The sequence below is a fragment of the Vidua macroura genome, chromosome 11, assembly GCF_024509145.1.
Source record: "Vidua macroura isolate BioBank_ID:100142 chromosome 11, ASM2450914v1, whole genome shotgun sequence".
NCBI classification, from domain to species: Eukaryota; Metazoa; Chordata; class Aves; order Passeriformes; family Viduidae; genus Vidua; species Vidua macroura.
Genome location: NC_071581.1, coordinates 3,045,678 through 3,062,936, shown reverse-complemented (window position 1 = coordinate 3,062,936; position 17,259 = coordinate 3,045,678). Strand labels below are relative to the sequence as shown.

General features: G+C 44.2%; 1 long non-coding RNA gene across 1 annotated transcript; it reads right to left on the bottom strand.

The window, feature by feature from the left end:
• Window positions 1–12,040: 12,040 nt before the first annotated feature.
• LOC128812893 (uncharacterized) lies at window positions 12,041–15,447 on the bottom strand. Its single transcript, XR_008438870.1, has 3 exons — window positions 14,503–15,447; window positions 12,557–12,719; window positions 12,041–12,400 (listed from the first exon to the last, which is right to left on the bottom strand). It is a non-coding gene; the product is annotated as an uncharacterized LOC128812893 (long non-coding RNA).
• Between the last annotated feature and the right edge of the window lie 1,812 nt (window positions 15,448–17,259).

The window sequence follows — 17,259 nt, the reverse complement described above, 5'->3', positions numbered from 1 at the left end:
TGAATATTGTTTTAAAACAGATATGCTGCAAATGTGGGAATGAGAACTAGACTGATTTTTTTTCTACTTAATTTGGCATTTAAGTATATGGCACAGTAAGGTTTGACAAAAAGTAAAATGTGAATCTATATAACTGACCCCACTTATTAATAGGGTGCTAAGGACTTATTATAGAGTCTAAATACTACTTAGGAAGAAGTGAAACAAAATTTAGAATTAATTCTAGAGCATTTCTAAACAGGTATAGAAAAATAGCATCCATTCTAATAAATGTTAGAAATTAGAGTCTGCCTACCAAATGATATGTTTGTTTGACCTTGTTCAACTGATTCCATTAAAGTGTTGGGGATGTTTCAGATAACAAAATTTGACTTTTTTAGTAAGTGTCTTATATTGGATATGAAATTGTTATTTTACCAGTCTATACTAAACACTTTACCATACAAATGGTAAATTTTATTTAACTTTTGTTAATATAAATACACAAAAATAATACATGTTTATAAATATATATAAATATTTAAAGAGGTCTAGAAAGAAGCCTAAATGGTAGTTTTAAATCATTTCCATGTGGTAATTCCTGCAACATGGGGTTATTGCAGGGGGACTGGATAGGAGGCCAAATGCTATTGCATTGACTTAGTTTTTGTCAGGGCACTGTAACAAAGGCAACTAAATTTCAGCTGCCTTAGTGGTACTGTTATTACCTTTTGCCTATACAGATTTTTATTGTGGAAAACTGCCAAATAAGGAGTAATTTTGTAATTGAGAACATGGAATTATGAAAGTAGTTTGAACAGAAGACTAACAGGGAAACATATAAGTTAATATTTAATGGATGAAACTTTGCTGAATTACTTGATAACATAAAGTGTAGTAGATTCTTCATTAATTATTGAAATGCTCAGTGTTTCACTGTGTATTATAGATCCACCTATGCCTGAGATTGGGATGTAAGTAACCTCCTTGCAGGAAGGCAGGAATCCACTTCCAGGAACAGCCTATGAGACTGACCTCACTGACCCCTGCTACGCTCACCATGCTGAGCCTCTTTGGGGTGTCCTATCCAAACCAGGCCAGGTCACCTGGTGACATCACCATGGGGAGATGCCCATGAGCTCCTCTTTGGCCACAACAGAGCTTTGGCCACCTGTCTGTCCTATGCTTGAGAAGATATTCAGGATGTTGACAGAGAAGAGTGGGACTTATCTGCTAAAACTTGGCAACGCAGGCTTGTCTGTTTTCCATGGGAGAGTGCAGCCCTCCATGCTTGACTGACTGAGGACCATTTTCCTCTGGCTCCAACAGGAAAAAAAACATAGGTGACCTCCCTGGCACCAGCACAGGTGACCTCACTGGCTGGTTTCAGGTTCCTGATTTGTTTAGTCAGCTTCCAATGCCTTGTACTTTCTCAGTAGCTGCTGCCAAGGCTGTACGTGGTTTGTTTGTATCGTTGGCCTCCTGCAGGGCCGGGCTCTCCTCCACACATCTGATACCAGCTTTGGGCAGCTTGCTCCCCTCATCACTAAACTGAAGTTGATGATACAGTGCCCAGGATTTTTTTTGTTTGCTTGCTTGCTCTTTAATCTTTCTCAGCAAAAATGGTACCCAACAGGCTGTGTTATCAGGTGCAGCTATCCTGCACTGGTGGACACATGCCAGGGTTGTAGAAGCAGATCTCACAGGGATTATGGTTCACTCTGCTGTTGTCTTTTTCACAATCCAGAAATTCCACAGTTGAAAATTAAGGGCTACCAGAAGTTATTTCTCTGGCATCCCACAAAACTAAGATCCTTCAGCTGCATCAGGCAGAGAGATGCCCTTGATGTCTGAATGACTGCTTAATGGTGCTCTCTGCATCCCCTGTCTCAATTTCTGTGCCCTCCTTGTTTCAAGAGACACACACAAACCTCTCTATTGTCATTGGGCTCCAAAGGTCACAACTCATCTGTCGATATAAATTGTGTGTAGCTTTGTTGAGATTGATAATTGTGGTTCCCAGCTCTTTTGCATGATGTCTAATCAATTGCAGTATTGTAAAAGAAGGTAGAATAAGCTACCCAGTCTGTATCAGACTATCAGATCACAGCTGTGCCTGGTGTGAGAGGCAGGAAACAAACCATCAGTCCCATCAGAACTGCACATATGAATTATGCAACTCTTGTGTGAGTTGTCATGTCTGTGAGCATGGGGACTGTGAGACAACAGCCCTGTGGTAGCAACTGACAAATGAGGGAAGGAAGATCTTTGTGTGTGCACTGCTAAATAATTCAAAGACAAGATAAACAGTACCTATAGATGCATCTTTTCTTCAGTTCACAGTAATGAGTCAAGATACTCTAAGTCAAATATGTGTATTGCAGATCCTTTTAGGCACTCATCAAGCCACCAGTTACTAAAAGATAAGGGAGATAAGACGAATTCTGTACATCGGTTGTTTTCTGTTGAGTTTTGCATATGTTAGTTTTTCTTTCGAATTCCAAGAATAAGGAAATTATGTAATATGATTCTTGCAAAGTTAACCTTTGATAGTGGTATTGAGTGTCAACACACTGTATTCACATCTCAAGGATCGTTGTAATTCCAGGAGCTGGGAGATGAGAAGGCAATAAATAATAGGATACAGGGTAAGCTCTTCTTCCTTTTTAATGGGAAAATATTTCAGCCATGGTGATGTAGTTGATAAACATTTGGTTTAGCACAAAAGAAAAAGGAGAAGAAAAGAGATTGAAATGCATAGTCATATAGGAAATAAAAATCCTCATCAGTAAGTAGTCACAAAAGCAGTGAAAAACTTCTACTATAGTGTTCTTAAATTAAAATGTAGAACATGCACATGTATCCCCCAATCTGCTCAATATTGTTTTTAGAGTATAAATAATCTGTAGATTTGTTGGGGTAACACAATTTTCTATTTCCTGGAATAATTGCCCACAAACCTGAGCTTGGCCCCTGTGTTAAACTAATGAGCTCTTGCCTGTGTATGGAGAGTGATCCCAGGGATGGATGGTTACAGAAAAGTCAGATTTGGATATTAGACACACGTGTCCCTTGCAGGAGTTGTGGTTTTTCTCCTCATGTGATTAAAAACCCACTGATAGTCTTCAGAGTGGCTAATTTAGGCCTTTCTGATTGCAAGTTCTAGGTAACTCCATGGTTTGCTTCATCATATAATTCTAGGAATGGTGGTTTCCTGGGAAAAACAAGCTCATAAGGCTGTGGAACTCTCCCTCTCTCTCCTGGTTTCTGTGCATGCAGAATTGGCAAACCAGCACAGAACATCATAAGAATGAAGTTCCATCTGTAGTGGTTTTACACCCTATGTTTTTAAGAGTCTGCAATCATTTTTCTGGAAACATATGAACAGAAATCCTCGTAAAGCTCTTTTCTCCAGCTGTACAATGGTATACAAGTAATTTGGGGATTTTCAGCCATAACTATAGTAGCACTAGCAAAAGTTTGTTAGCTTCAGTCATGTTTTTTCTCATTAATTTTAAAAATCATGGTGCTGCTCTTCCAGTGAGATCCATTTGCACAAAGATCTCATTGAAGGCCCGGGACCTGCATTTAATATGATTTCATTCTGTATCTAATCACACTTCCATTTTACATAAAATGAAGGTGGGAAGTTGGTTCAAGGTCAGCAATTTATTTATAGATAATAATAATATTTTTAAATACCCTCAAAATCCAATTCAATAGGAATTTGAAGACCTCAAAAATGGAAAGATCTGGAGAGTTTATCCCCTGAAAAATTGGATGGTATCATGAATGATGAGGTATGAAATTGTATCTGTAATTTAAGAACCTGCAGTTATTTGCACTGTAGTAATTTTTGCCCCCTGTATGACCATACCTTTTAAATTCAAGTGTCTGATAATACAGACAAGCAAAATCAAACCAGCAGGTAGTTCAAACAGAATCTGTAGAACGGACAGCAGTAACATGTAGATCATTTTGAAAATATTCAGTCTATAGAACTGGGATTTTAAAGAGAGAGACTGGCAAAAGAATCAGGCTCATCTGAAATGCAGAGGAAAAAATGTCAACCTGAAGGTAGCATCTTCTAGAACAAAAATCTACATTTCCAGAGAACTTCCTTGAGCTGAAACAAGCTGCAAGATGGGCTCATTTCTTAAAATATCAATAGTTAAACTTGGGTGAGACATTCTTATTATGCTTTCACTGATGCAAATTCATTAAATTGCAATGATAATAAATCTTGAGAGATTAAGTTTATAATATCAGATGGTTCTTTCTGAGTTTTCTAAGACCCCGAGATTGGTTTGGCATGCAGCTGAACCATCATTTGTCTTTGCTGACAGCCCGGTTCTCATTCCCAGGCTCTGTGCTGCTGTGCACCAAATGACACTGTCCAGCTGGGGGTATTTTTAGCCTGCTTTGTAGCAGATGCAGGCTGGCACATCCCTGCCTACTCCAGTGATGTGGGTCACATTCCCAGCAGGAGCCACACCAAGAGAGGAGGAAGGAAACCACTTGCAGAAATGGGAGTGGTGCAAAGCCCAAGCCTCAGAGCTCTGCTTTAGTGGGTCAGCTGCCAAGAACTGCGTGTGAGTAGCGCTTTAAAGCTGTCTTTGCTTCCCTTCAGGGACTCAACTTGCAATTGAAATATCACACATGGGGAATTGCCAGAGCTTTGAATTAATATGCACATGACCAAAACAGTTAAAGTCACCTCCTGTTTGGTGCTCCAAATTCCTCATCCCCAGATGTGTATTCTATTCACTGCAGCAGTGAGGGATGTTTGGAGAAGTGAGTGTAGAATAAGGAATATTTTCCAAGAGTTTAGTTGTGCTGCCTTTTAAATGTGCACATTTAAATTTAAATGTTAAATTTAGCTGTGGAGATCAGGCCCTATGACTTCAAAAAAATTATTTTTCTAGAAACCAAACTGAAATGTCTGTATTAAAGCATTTCCATTGTGAAAATTACCCCTAATCTGGAAAGATGTATCAATTAATCTCAATAGCATGTTATAAGACCTTTACTCTCTATTGTATAGTATATGTGCAAAATCAGTAGAATGTGTAATATGTGTATAATTATGCATAATTATAATGATTAATATTTAATTAATGCTAGTACAACAAATAATAAATATAAAAATTATTTCAAAAAGTAATAGTTATAGGAACCGACATGATTCAATTAACAGAATGAATTGCCCATTGTTTTCAGCAGAACCCCATTTCCATGGCTGATGGAGTCACTTATGAAAATGAGACCAGGACAGCTGGATCACAGACCTGCAAACCAGGCTTGGGCAAAGAGAACTTGTGCTTTTACTGTGAATGTAGGCTGAAAGTACATATATTTTAACAACTTTGCTACCCTTCTACATGAAAACAAGGTCTGCTTGCTATCTTTTTAGATGAGGAGTCCTGCTGGAGAAGGATTTATCTCATTCCTGTGTCACCACTAAGGCACTTAGGACTGAAAAAGCTCCCTGGCTTTTGCATCAGGAGCAGAATTATGGCTTGCACTTCCTGAATTTCTCTGCATTTTCATATTGAAGTCAGCAATAGTAACTTTTAATATTAAATGGGCCAGGCTGACAACTAGTAAATTGAAACTGCAAACAAAAGGTGATATAAAAATCAGAGGAGTCACCATTGTATTTCTTCTAAACACTTGAAATAAGAATAAAAATCTTATTTCAGCTTGGCTGCTTGTAAAGGAGAAGAAACACTGGGGGTTGCAAGAGATGAAGGTGCTGTGTAGTGTCTGAAAACACCTCGGAAGGAGCTTACCTGTCAGCAGGGCTTTCACAGGGCATGCTCTGCCTGCGGAGGCTCCCAGGGCACGGCGACAGCCCAGGTGTGCTCGGGGCTGCTCGGAGCCACCCCGGGCAGGGGAGGAGCGCCACACCAGCCCTTTGGAAGGGGCATTGCCACCGTGCTGGGCACCTGGTACTGCCTGTGCTGGGCACCTGGCACTGCCCGTGCTGGGCACCTGGCACTGCCTGTCCTGGGCACCTGGCACTGCCTGTGCTGGGCACCTGGTACTGCCCGTGCTGGGCACCTGGCACTGCCCGTGCTGGGCACCTGGCACTGCCTGTGCTGGGCACCTGGCACTGCCCATGCTGGGCCCCTGGCACTGCCCGGCACCGTGCGCTCAGCCCGGTGATGGCACTCAGCTGGCAGCTGGTGCTCTCTGGTGTCTTTTTTGCCAGTTTTTTTTTTGGAAAGGGAAAGCTCCCCGTGAGCAGCCCGGCACTGCAGTGTCCCCTGCAGGGGCTGCTGGCTCGGCTGTCCCCGAGGCAGCGGTGTCGCAGCGCTTTCAGCCGGACTCCTCTGGCAATGGCTGTGCCACAGCTGCTCATGGACCCTGGAATTTTAGCTCACACATTCATACCTGGAGGGATTTTGTGCCACTCAAATATGTGTTCTTGACCACCATCGAAAGCTCTGCCTTCTGTAGCAGTGTTACTGAAAATTCGCAGTTGCGTGCTTATTATTCAAAAGAATACCCCTACTTTCTGATACAATGGTAAATTATAAATTAATTTCCTACACAATGGTTAAAATCCATGGTGTAAAGAGGAATTGTACCCAAAATGAATGTATTACTGGGCTACCAAAACAGATTTATATCTGGTAGCCAGCCAATATTTGTTTCATCTAACAAAAAACAGCAGTCTTTGTTAGAAGAAAAGACATTTTAGAAACTCTATTACTTGGTAGCTTTAGCAAAACAATAATTAACTGAAGACATTTTATTCTGTGCTAATAGAGGTGATTTATTGTCACAGTTTGTAAACTCAGGAAAAGCATCTCCTAAAATAACTCTTCCAACTTTCTCAAGTGTAGGATTCTACTGCTGAGAGTGATCATATAAGCAGTGGTACTCATGCTGCTCTCTGAGGAAATACAGGGTTTAACTACACAAGCATCTTGGCAGAGACGAGACCCAAATGTGGCAAAAAGGAAATTGCTCTCATCTCACAGAGCTTGATTAAAGCTTTAGGCATAAAGCTTTTTAAATGACAAATGCTCAATGAAATAATATTATGTCTTTGTACTCCAGAGCTCTATTAATCTGAGGTTCTAGGACTTTGAGAAATGTTAATTAACTCATTACCATTCACATAAAGTGTTAGCATTACCTTCATTTTGTGGGCTGATAACCCAAGCATGGAATTATATTTTTCAGAAAGAATGAGACTGGAGTTCTCTTCCATGTGTGTTCCCTATCAGGTATTTACAGAGATGTTAACTGTTCATACAGTAGTGAACTCCATGGGTCTTCAATCAAGTTAGTCCAAAAGGAACAGCAACAATTTTGGGAGAGATAGAACAATTTCAGCAGTACCCAAAGAAGGATGTTTCTGAAGCCTTAAACTTTGTGTTGGGTATTTAGGAGCCCAGATTTGATAGCTAAGAAGCTAGGCAGTGTTCTTAAGGGTTTGAAGAATTTGCATGCTCCAGGAGATAACAGAAACACTTTTGGCTGTTCTACAGAAATGTAAAGGTTTGAATCCCTTTAAATATTTTTTTTTGTCCCAGGAAGCTGCCTGCTTTTATAATTCAGGGTAAATAAAGTGTGAATTAGGAAGCCACTGTTTGGTCCATTGAATTGCATCTCAGGCTTGCTGCAGCCTGTTTGTGGTTTCAGTATCATGAAAGAATATGATCACTGCAAAAACAACTCAGCACAGAAATGTGCAGTATGGCTACAGAATTTGTTCACCTAGTGCACACACAGCCTCATGCTTTCTTTCCAATGGAAGCCACCAGCAGATAATTTGGGGGAAAGATGTAGAAGACCCATAGGTAAAGAATAATCTGCTGTATGCATTAGATCTCAGTCTTAAATCTGTTTGTATGGCAAAAACATGAAGCATGACATTTTCATATACTTCCCACAAGTTTTTAGTCAAAGAAATCACTGCTTTCCAGTCCCACAGGTAACAATTTAGCCACTGAAACTCCTTTGAACCTTGTGAAACTGTTGGTCTCAATGTTTTTTCTTAAGAACTAGGTTTTGTAATATAATTACATGTTTATGTTCTTATTATTTTTGCATTTCACAACAAATTTTGCCTTGTTTCCTGCTACAAGACAGCAAGAACTGAGGTTCAAGATCTACCTTTTCTGTAATATGCTGCAATTTTTATGTGGTTTTTTTGGGGTTTTTTTTGTTGGGTTTTTTTGTGGGTTTTTTTTTTTTTTTTTTTTTCTTCTTTTTTTTTTTTTTTTAATCAAGGCTTTTCATGCCTGATTCATTTTTAGGATAAAAACCAAACATCTTTCACTTTGCCTTTTCCCTTGCCCAAGTCATTCTTCTCATCTTTTTATTAATTTCACCTATCCCTGAGGTATCCTTTATTGAGATCATTGCCACTCGTATCATTACACTTCCTTCCATATGAAAATACTGATTTATCTAACATTCTTCAAGTTCTTAATTATCATTTTTTATGCACACCAATATTTAGTTTACTTGTTTTGACCACAGCTAAACATGACCTCAGTCTGCTCTCTAAGTTGGGACCATTTATAAGAATGAATCATACAAGTAACTCCTCTTCTTCCCTTCCATAGATCAACACTTTGTACTTAACAAATTTGAGTTTTGTGTGTCATCAGCCTGCCCAGGTGATGCTACCCAGCTGGGTCTTTCGAAATTCTTTCTAGGCCTCTCTAACCCTCACATAAATAACCTGTCATCTACAGATTTTGCTGTGCCCTTGTCAAATTTTGCTTTTTTCCAAAACAGTCATAAATATACTAAATCACAGAAAGCTATTTTATTGAGTACAATTGTTAGTATAATTCCAATATAAAAAATCTCTAGTTTGACAATTTTATGACTCTCTGAAAGTTAGCCCGTTTCCTACCTATGTTTTAAACTTCAGTAGCCATTACCTTTTTTAGAATGGCAAGTAATTAAAACATGGTGGTTTAAAGCTCTGTTCTGCTCTGGCTCCCTTTTCCAGAGACGAAAAGCTATCTGTAACAAAGAGAAACTGATAGAAAATACCTCTATTATACAGAATTGGATTTTTTTCCCCCACAATAGTAGAATTTATGTTCTTAGCCTGTCTGTGTTACAGGGAGTTTCTTTAAAGGAGAAAGATTATTGAGCGGTCTTGGGAATCTGGAGAGGCCCCAGCTGACTGGAAGCTGGTGAATGGTATCCTGATTTTCAAGAAGGGCAAGAAGGACCCTGGGCTGACATAGACTTGTCAGTGTCACTTCAGGGCCTGGTAACACCATGGAGAACATGATTCTGGGAGGTGTTGAGGGTCTGCCAGGAGCACGCCATCATCGGTCACAGCTTGTCAGACCTGATCTCCTGCAGCAGGGGAACCCACCTGGCTGGTCAAGGGAAGCCACTTGATGGAATCTTTTGGACTTCAGCAAAGTTCTGATACCATCTCTGCCAGGGTCCTTCTGGACAAAATGTCCAGGCCACAGCTGGATAAACACATTGTGGGACGGGTGAGCAGCTGGCTCACGGCTCGGGCACAGAGGGTGACAGTGGCTGGGTGACATCAGACTGGGGGCCTGTCACCACTGGGGTTCTGCAGGGCTCCATCCTCAGCCCTGTGCTCAACATCTCCATTCAGGAATTGGACCCAGGACTCAAAGGAGCCCTCAGGATTTGCTGATAACACTGAATTAGGAGGAGCTGTTGCCTCCTTTGAGGGCAGAGAGGCCCTGCAGAGAGACCCAGACAAACGGGAGAGAAGGGCAATGCCCAGGCAGGTGAAGTTTGGCTCAGGCAAGGGCTGGGCTCTGCCCCTGGGACGGGGCAGCCCTGGCTCTGTGCTGCACTGGGCAGTGAGAGGCTGGAGAGCAGCTGCAGGAAGGGACCTGGGGCTGCTGCTCCGTGGCCAGCTGGAGCTGAGCCAGCAGTGCCCTGGCAGCCAGGAGGGACATCCCTGTCCTGGGCCATCAGGCCCAGCACTGCCAGGCCAGGGAGGGGATTGCTCTGCTCTGCTCTGGGCTGGGGCGGCCTCGCCCTCAGTGCTGGGGGCACTTTGGGCCATCACAGCATGACAAGGACATGAAGCCATTGGAGAGGGCCCAAAGGAGGCCGTGAGGATGGGGAAGGGGCTGGAGGGGAAGCCCTCAATGAGGAGCAGCCCAGGGCACTTGGTGTGCTCAGCCTGGAGAAGAGGAGACTGAGGTCAGACCTCACTGGGGTCTTCAGCATCGTCACAAAAGAGCAGCTCTGATCTCTTCACTCTCCTGACCAGGGACAGGACCTCAGGGAATGGTGGAGCTGTGCCAGGGGAGGGCCAGGCTGGAGATCAGGGGAAGGTTCTGCTTCCCCCAGAGGGTGCTGGCACTGCCCAGGCTCCCCAGGGAATGGGCACGGCCCTGAGACTGCCAGAGCTCCAGGAGTGTTTGGACACCAGTCCCAGGGATGCCCAGGGTGGGATTGTTGGGGTGTCTGTGCAGGGCCAGGAGCTGGACTGGATGGTTCTGATGGGTCCCTGCCAGCTCAGTGCAGTCTCTGATTCCATGGCTCTATGATAAGATGCCCATTGTGTTTTCACCCCAGCAGCCCCAAGCAGGGCTCGCTCTCCTTCCACCAGTGGGATCAAGCAGAGAATGGGGAAGGGAAAAGTGAGAAAACTCCTGTGGTGAGATAAAGACAATTTAATAGAGAAAGCAAAAGCTGTGCACACAAGCAAAGCAAAACGAGGAATTAATTCCCATGGGCAGGCAGGTGTTCAGCACCTCCAGGAGAGCCACAGGGCCACATCCCCTGGAACGGTGACTTGGGAACACAAACTCCATCACTCCAAACATGCCCCCTTCCTGCGTCTTCCCCTCTTCATATTCCGATGCCATCAAGCGTGGGATGCCCACGCTTGATGTGGTGAGCTGGGGTCATCTGTCCTGGCTGTGTCCCCCTCAGCCTCCCAGGCACCCCCAGCTTCCTTGCCAGTGTGGCAGTACAAAAAGTAGAAAAGGTCTCTGTGTAACCTCAGCAATAACAAAAAAACAAAAGTATTTTAATATTATCAAAAGTGTTTTAATATTATCAACTCTGCGTTCAGCACAAATTCAAAACATAGCCCTGTACTGCCAAAAAAAATTAACTCTACCCCAGCTGAAAGCAGCAAAATGTCTTACTAAAAAAATATAATTTTACACCTCAGAAACTGAGTTTCATATATATAAAAAATAATTTCATGCTTTGGACAAATCTCTAGTATTTTAAGGGTGACATCTTTCAAAAATGTTTATTATTAAGAGAACCCCCGTGAAACCACCCACTCTCCCGTTACCTGCCGTGGGTAACGAGATGGATCGGCCTGATGGCATCCAAAAGCACCATCGCGTGTATAAACAGCGAAAGCAGGGAAGTTCAGAATTCCTTTTCAGCACCGTTTGGCAGCTCCCGGGCCGAGAGGGAAGGACCAGGTGGGCCCCCACACGCGGGTGGCGAATTCTCGGTGCGGTACCGCCATCTCTCGGTCCCGCTCCGCACAGCAGCGCAGCCCGGCATCCCGCCCTCCACATCCCGCACTCCACATCCCGCACTCTGCCCTCCACATCCCGCACTCCGCATCCCACACTCTGCATCCCGCACTCCGCATCCCGCCCTCCACATCCCGCACTCCGCATCCCACACTGCATCCCGCACTCCGCATCCCGCCCTCCACATCCCGCACTCCGCATCCTGCCCTCCACATCCCGCACTCTGCCCTCCACATCCCGCACTTCGCATCCCGCACTCTGCATCCCGCCCGCCACATCCCGCACTCTGCATCCCGCACTCCACATCCCCGCCCGCCACATCCCGCACTCTGCATCCCGCACTCTGCATCCCGCACTCCACATCCCCGCCCGCCACATCCCGCACTCTGCATCCCGCACTCTGCATCCCGCATTCTGCATCCTGCACTCCGCATCCCGCACTCCGCATCCCGCCCTCCACATCCCGCACTCCGCATCCCGCACTCCGCATCCCGCCCTCCACATCCCGCACTCCGCATCCCGCACTCCGCATCCCGCATTCTGCATCCCACACTCCGCATCCCGCACCCTGCATCCCGCGCTCCGCATACCGCCCTCCACATCCCGCGCTCGACATTCCTGCTCTCCACCTCCGCACCCCTGCGCAGTCCCGCACTCGGCGCTCCCGAGCTCCCCCGCCTCGCTGGATGCGATTCCCATGGGCTGCTCCGGGGAGGCGGCGTTTCCCCGGCAGGAATTGCCCTGCACTGCTCGCACTGCTCCAGCTCTGCTCGCACTGTTCACACCCTCCTCCACACCGGGGGCTGCTTCCCGGGGCAAAGCCTGCGGACACCCGGCAGGTCTGTAAAAGGAATATTTAAGAATCCCCAATCCCTCCGAGGGGGAAAGTAGAGAGTGTAATCTGCAGAACTTCTCTGTGTGAGTTTTAAGACCTGTAAAACCTGTGATAGATAAAAAGCATATTAAAAACACAGTTCTACTTTCTAGCCAACACGTTTTCCTATCACGAATCTAATCAACAGCTGTACTTTTATGTACAAAAAATGTGGTGCAAGAGCTGGGACTGGGCGTGTGGAGTACCAGTCCCGGTGACTCACCAGGATCTGTCAGAGAACCGTGCAGAGGTTCCCTTTCTCAGCACTGCCACACAGAACTGCTCTGCAGCAAGTGTCAGGAGTGCCAAGGATCTGTACAGTGAATTCAAAGTCCTGGAGGTGCTGAACTCTGCACAAGATCCACCAATATCCATGTTTCCTAAACCTGGACATGCCAAAATGTTCTTTTATCTAATGAATCAGTCTTTATGAGGACTATATGAACCACACAGTTACTAGAACCAAACGATTATTCCATACAGAAATTAATTCCAATAGACAAGCAATACAACACAGACAGAACCAGCAGTGGGAGCCTTAACCAAAGTAAGCACCACCTGTGATTGCTCACCTGGCCACCAAGAAAGACTTAAAAAGTATTCTGAAAAGACAAGCCCAGGAACAAAAATGACACCATGGATATAATGGAGACATTGCTCTTACGGTATGTGACATTTTCCACACACAAATCACCTCATGGCCCAAAGGAAACAGGTAACTGCTGTTCTCCATTCTGTATGAGACCAGTATTACATTTCCCCTTGCAAGCCTCCTCCACTGTTGCACGTGCTAGGTACCCATTTCTTTTTCCCCTCATGTTGTCTAACTGATTTACCAAGCAAAGTTAATTTCAGAGCAATTTCTTCCTGTCTGTGCTTAGCATAAAGCTTGCTCTCTCTGTGCCACATCTGAAGAAGAGTTTGTATCTGAATATCACAGTCTGGAAAAAAATATTACCTCTCCTTGCAAAACATCCCACCCTTGAAAATGCAGGACACTTACTTTATCAGAAATACTTAAAAATGTAGGTATAGACCAGCAGCTCAAGTATTTCTGAGTTAGTGCAGTGACACAGCCTCCTGACCTCAGGTTGTGCTTTTGCCCCACAGCTGCTCAAATCCCTCCCAAGTGCTCTCAGTGAGTCCTAGTCCACCCAATTCCCCAGGTGGGAATTCCCAGCCAGGTTTGTCCCAGAGCTAAAAACAAAAGCTGATGGCTGTGAAGCACTCTGTAAATCTGGGTCCTTTTTTGTCTCTGAAACCAGGAACTGGATTGGAATGTTTGATCCCTTTTTTATTGTCAGTCTCAGGAGAATCCATTCTACTACTTTCGATGTGACCATTGAAGTATTTTGTTCCATTACTGGAAGAAGAAAGCAGGATTCAAGACTGTAGTTTTGTTTGCTTCCATAAAATAAGTTAGTACAATGGATTTAAATGGAAGTGGAATTATATATGAAATTTTTTTATCATGCCAGAAAAATTCAATTAGAGGAAATTAGCTACTTGGTTCTTTCTGATAAATTAATCATGGAGATTATCTATTAAATGTGGTGCTTAACCTTTCTGGCATAAGTGCCTGAGGCAGTAGTATTTAGGCTCTCCACATTAATTTGGAAATATTAATTTCTAGGCAGCTGTCTTCCAAAATGGAATTTTCACTTGTCTTTTTTTTTAAGTAGGTCATTGTGCAGCTGTTGTTAAAGAGGCTGGCATTTGTGGAATGATAAATCCACCATTGTACCCTATCTGCCACAAAATTGATCTCCATCAATTACAGAATATCCTTTACTGAAATGCCCTTTCTCAGCCCCAAAGGATGTCATCCCTCACTGTGGTAGCCTTTGGCCTTTTCTGGAACAGGGATGTGTTTCAGTGGGTTATCCTGCAGGAGCTCAAGCACCACTGTGTTCACACTCTCTGCCTTCCACGAGATAAGGGCTTGCCTTGACTTTGTATTATTGCTTCTTTCTACATTAGAGCTGCCTTAAAATTAATCCTGAGGGAAATCGGTGTGACAGCTCTCAGCTGTCAAAGGAACAGCTGGTTCACCTGCTGAGCACCCAGTCCAAACCTTCCTTGTGCCTCCACAATGAAATCAATTGGTGCTTTCACGGGGGACAGGCCTCACTGTCCCTCAGCTGTTGCACAGCTTATGGAGAGACAAACCTTGTCCTGTGCTCCTTCAGAATTAGAATCAGGACCTTGGCCTGCTTATCTTCCTCATATGTCGTAAACTTTGCATAGTCTGCTGCAGGAATAGTTTGAATTCTAGACCTCTCTGTATTCTAGAGAAAAAAAAAAAAAAGAGAGGAAGTAAGAAAGTGCTGGAATCAAAGGAGGCTGTCTAAGGAAAGAAAATATGAATGACAGACAATTTATGTAATTTAAGGTTAATGAAATGAGAAAGAATATCTCAAAATCTTAGAATAAAATGTTACAAAAGAAAGACAATGGAATATACATTATGTGAGCAGCAGGCACATTAGTAATGGGTTACAAAGCAGTGTCCTAGAAGACAGAGTTGGTAGCCAGGCTACCAAACCTATGACTGTGATGTCACAGTCAGTTTGTCCCTACTGTTAACTAGAATCAATAGATTATCAATCACCTGATCGATTACCTGAACCTATAAATACTTGCAGAGATACAGTTAAGCATAAGAATGCTTGTAGACTTGGAATGTAAAGTTAATAAAATCCTGTTTACTTTGAGATTGGGTCATATAAACGTGAAGATCTTCAAGGTTTAAGATACGGAGGATTTTGAGATAATTCAAATAGTGCTTTGAGATAATTCAAAAAGGACTATGATAAAATAAGACAGGGAAAGGGAAACAAAATTGAGACCTGTGTTTCAGTCAAAAATGAATTGAAATTCAGACTTGGACTGAGATACAGTTGAGCAGCTGTGCTGCACAGGGCCATGGGATTCATATTTTGTGTGAAAAGGGAAAGAACTATTTCAATAACAACAATTCTTGTTATCAGAACAGTAAGAAGCTAATGTGGCTCTGTAGTTTGGAAAGAAAGTGGAAAAGTGAGGTGGCCAGAAAAGAGCAGTATAGTAATGAATGAGGATTTAAGAATTGTCAAAAGACCTTTTAGCAGGTCATGTAACCTGATTGTGAAATCCTGGACATAAAAAGAGTAACAGCTCAGACACCATCCAAATTTTACAGTGAAAGACAGGATGGTAATCGCCAGTTTTAAAATAACAAAGGTGGGAAAGTTGGTGCAAAACTGAGACATTATCATCAATGACAAACACAGGATAGCTGGGAGGACCTGCAGGAGAAGGGACTGTTAGTGTGTAAACATGGCAGGCTGATCAGGTGAAGGTGAACAGGTGAAGGTGCTCTGAGAACAATGCCTACTGCTAATAACAGCAGAGAAGCTTAGGAAAATGTGTGTGTGAGATCCCTGGATTTGATAGGAATGTGGTAAGAACACTTTAATGAATTCTACTTCCCCTGATTTGAGAAAAATCTGACAGGTGAGTCAGGAGTGTTTCATAGCTGAATATCAAATGCTATCAGTAAAATTAACATTTTTAAAACGGGTATTTGCTCTCTCCCTGTGACTAATAGGAGATATTTATTAAGCTAAAGGACTTTACATCAGAGGTTACAACTGGGCTACAGTTTCTGACTGAACAGGAGTCTGGGATTATTCAGGGTTTTATCCTAAAGGTCTTGGACAGGAAAGAAAATGTGAAAAGGTGACATGGCAGTGTGCATGATATGTCTTGTTAAAGACTTACTGGGCACTTATGTTCTCCTCTGTGGAATCAACTACAAAGTTTAATTTTTGCCGTTTTATTTTCCTGCCTTACATGAAGGCATGCAGGGAACCACATGCAGTGAAAAATGACCAGGTAGATTTGGGTGCATGAAAGAATCAGCTTTGTCTTGGAGAAGTTGTCCAAGCCTATGACTGGCAAGGCTGAGAGTGGCCTCCAAAAATGTGAAAAAACCTGAGAATATATCAAGTGATTAAAATCTATTTTGCTGAAGAAAAATGTTTTGGTCTATTAAACAGTTATTTTAAGTCTGAAAAAGCAAACCTTAGAAACAAGCAAGAGTGAGGTACGGAAGGACTTTTACTAAGGATCAATTATGAATGCTTTGTGTTTTGCAACAAAGACAAGATGCTGATTCTGCAGCTTAAGACTTGGGCTGTGATTTTAGTGCTCTGAGTCAAGTTCATGCTCTGTGACTCTGATTTGGGCCCAGATCCATAAAGGGGCTTAGGTACTTAAAACATGATTTCACTGGGATTTGCTCCCCTAAGCTGCAGAATGCAATCTCTGGAATTTGACAAACTCCTTTATACACCCATGCTTAAGCAACATCCTGCTTTATGCCCAGAACGGCTTTTGCCCCCAAGGATGGCACAGCTGCTGCTCCGCCTGCCCCGGCCTGCCCAGAGCTCAGCCAGGTGTGATGGACGGGGTGGCAGGCAGGGATGAGGGCAACAGGGACACGGGCAGGCATGTGGCACCCGGGGACATGGGCACGGGTCTGGCACCCAGAGCAGCAGCGGCTGCCCCGGCGGGGCGCGGCTGTGGCGGAGCGGGTGTCACGCAGCCCTGTCCCAGCTGGTGCTGAGGCCGCCTCCGAGCGCTGCCGCGGGACCGGCCCGGGGTAAAACCAACCCGACAAGGGACGGTGTTGTCACCGTGCACCCGCACGAGCAGCGGCCCCGCACAGCCGTGGGCGGACACTGGCCCCCGGGGAGCCCTGCGCCGTGACGGGGACGCCGCGATTTCCTCAAACGGGAGGTATAACCGGGAGCGCTGCGCGTTCCCCGGGGCCCCCGGCCCCGGCCTCGGCTCCGGCTCCGGCTCCGGCTCCGGCTCCGGCTCCGGCTCCGGCTCCGACTCCGGCTCCGACTCCAGCTCCGACTCCAGCTCCAGCTCCAGTCC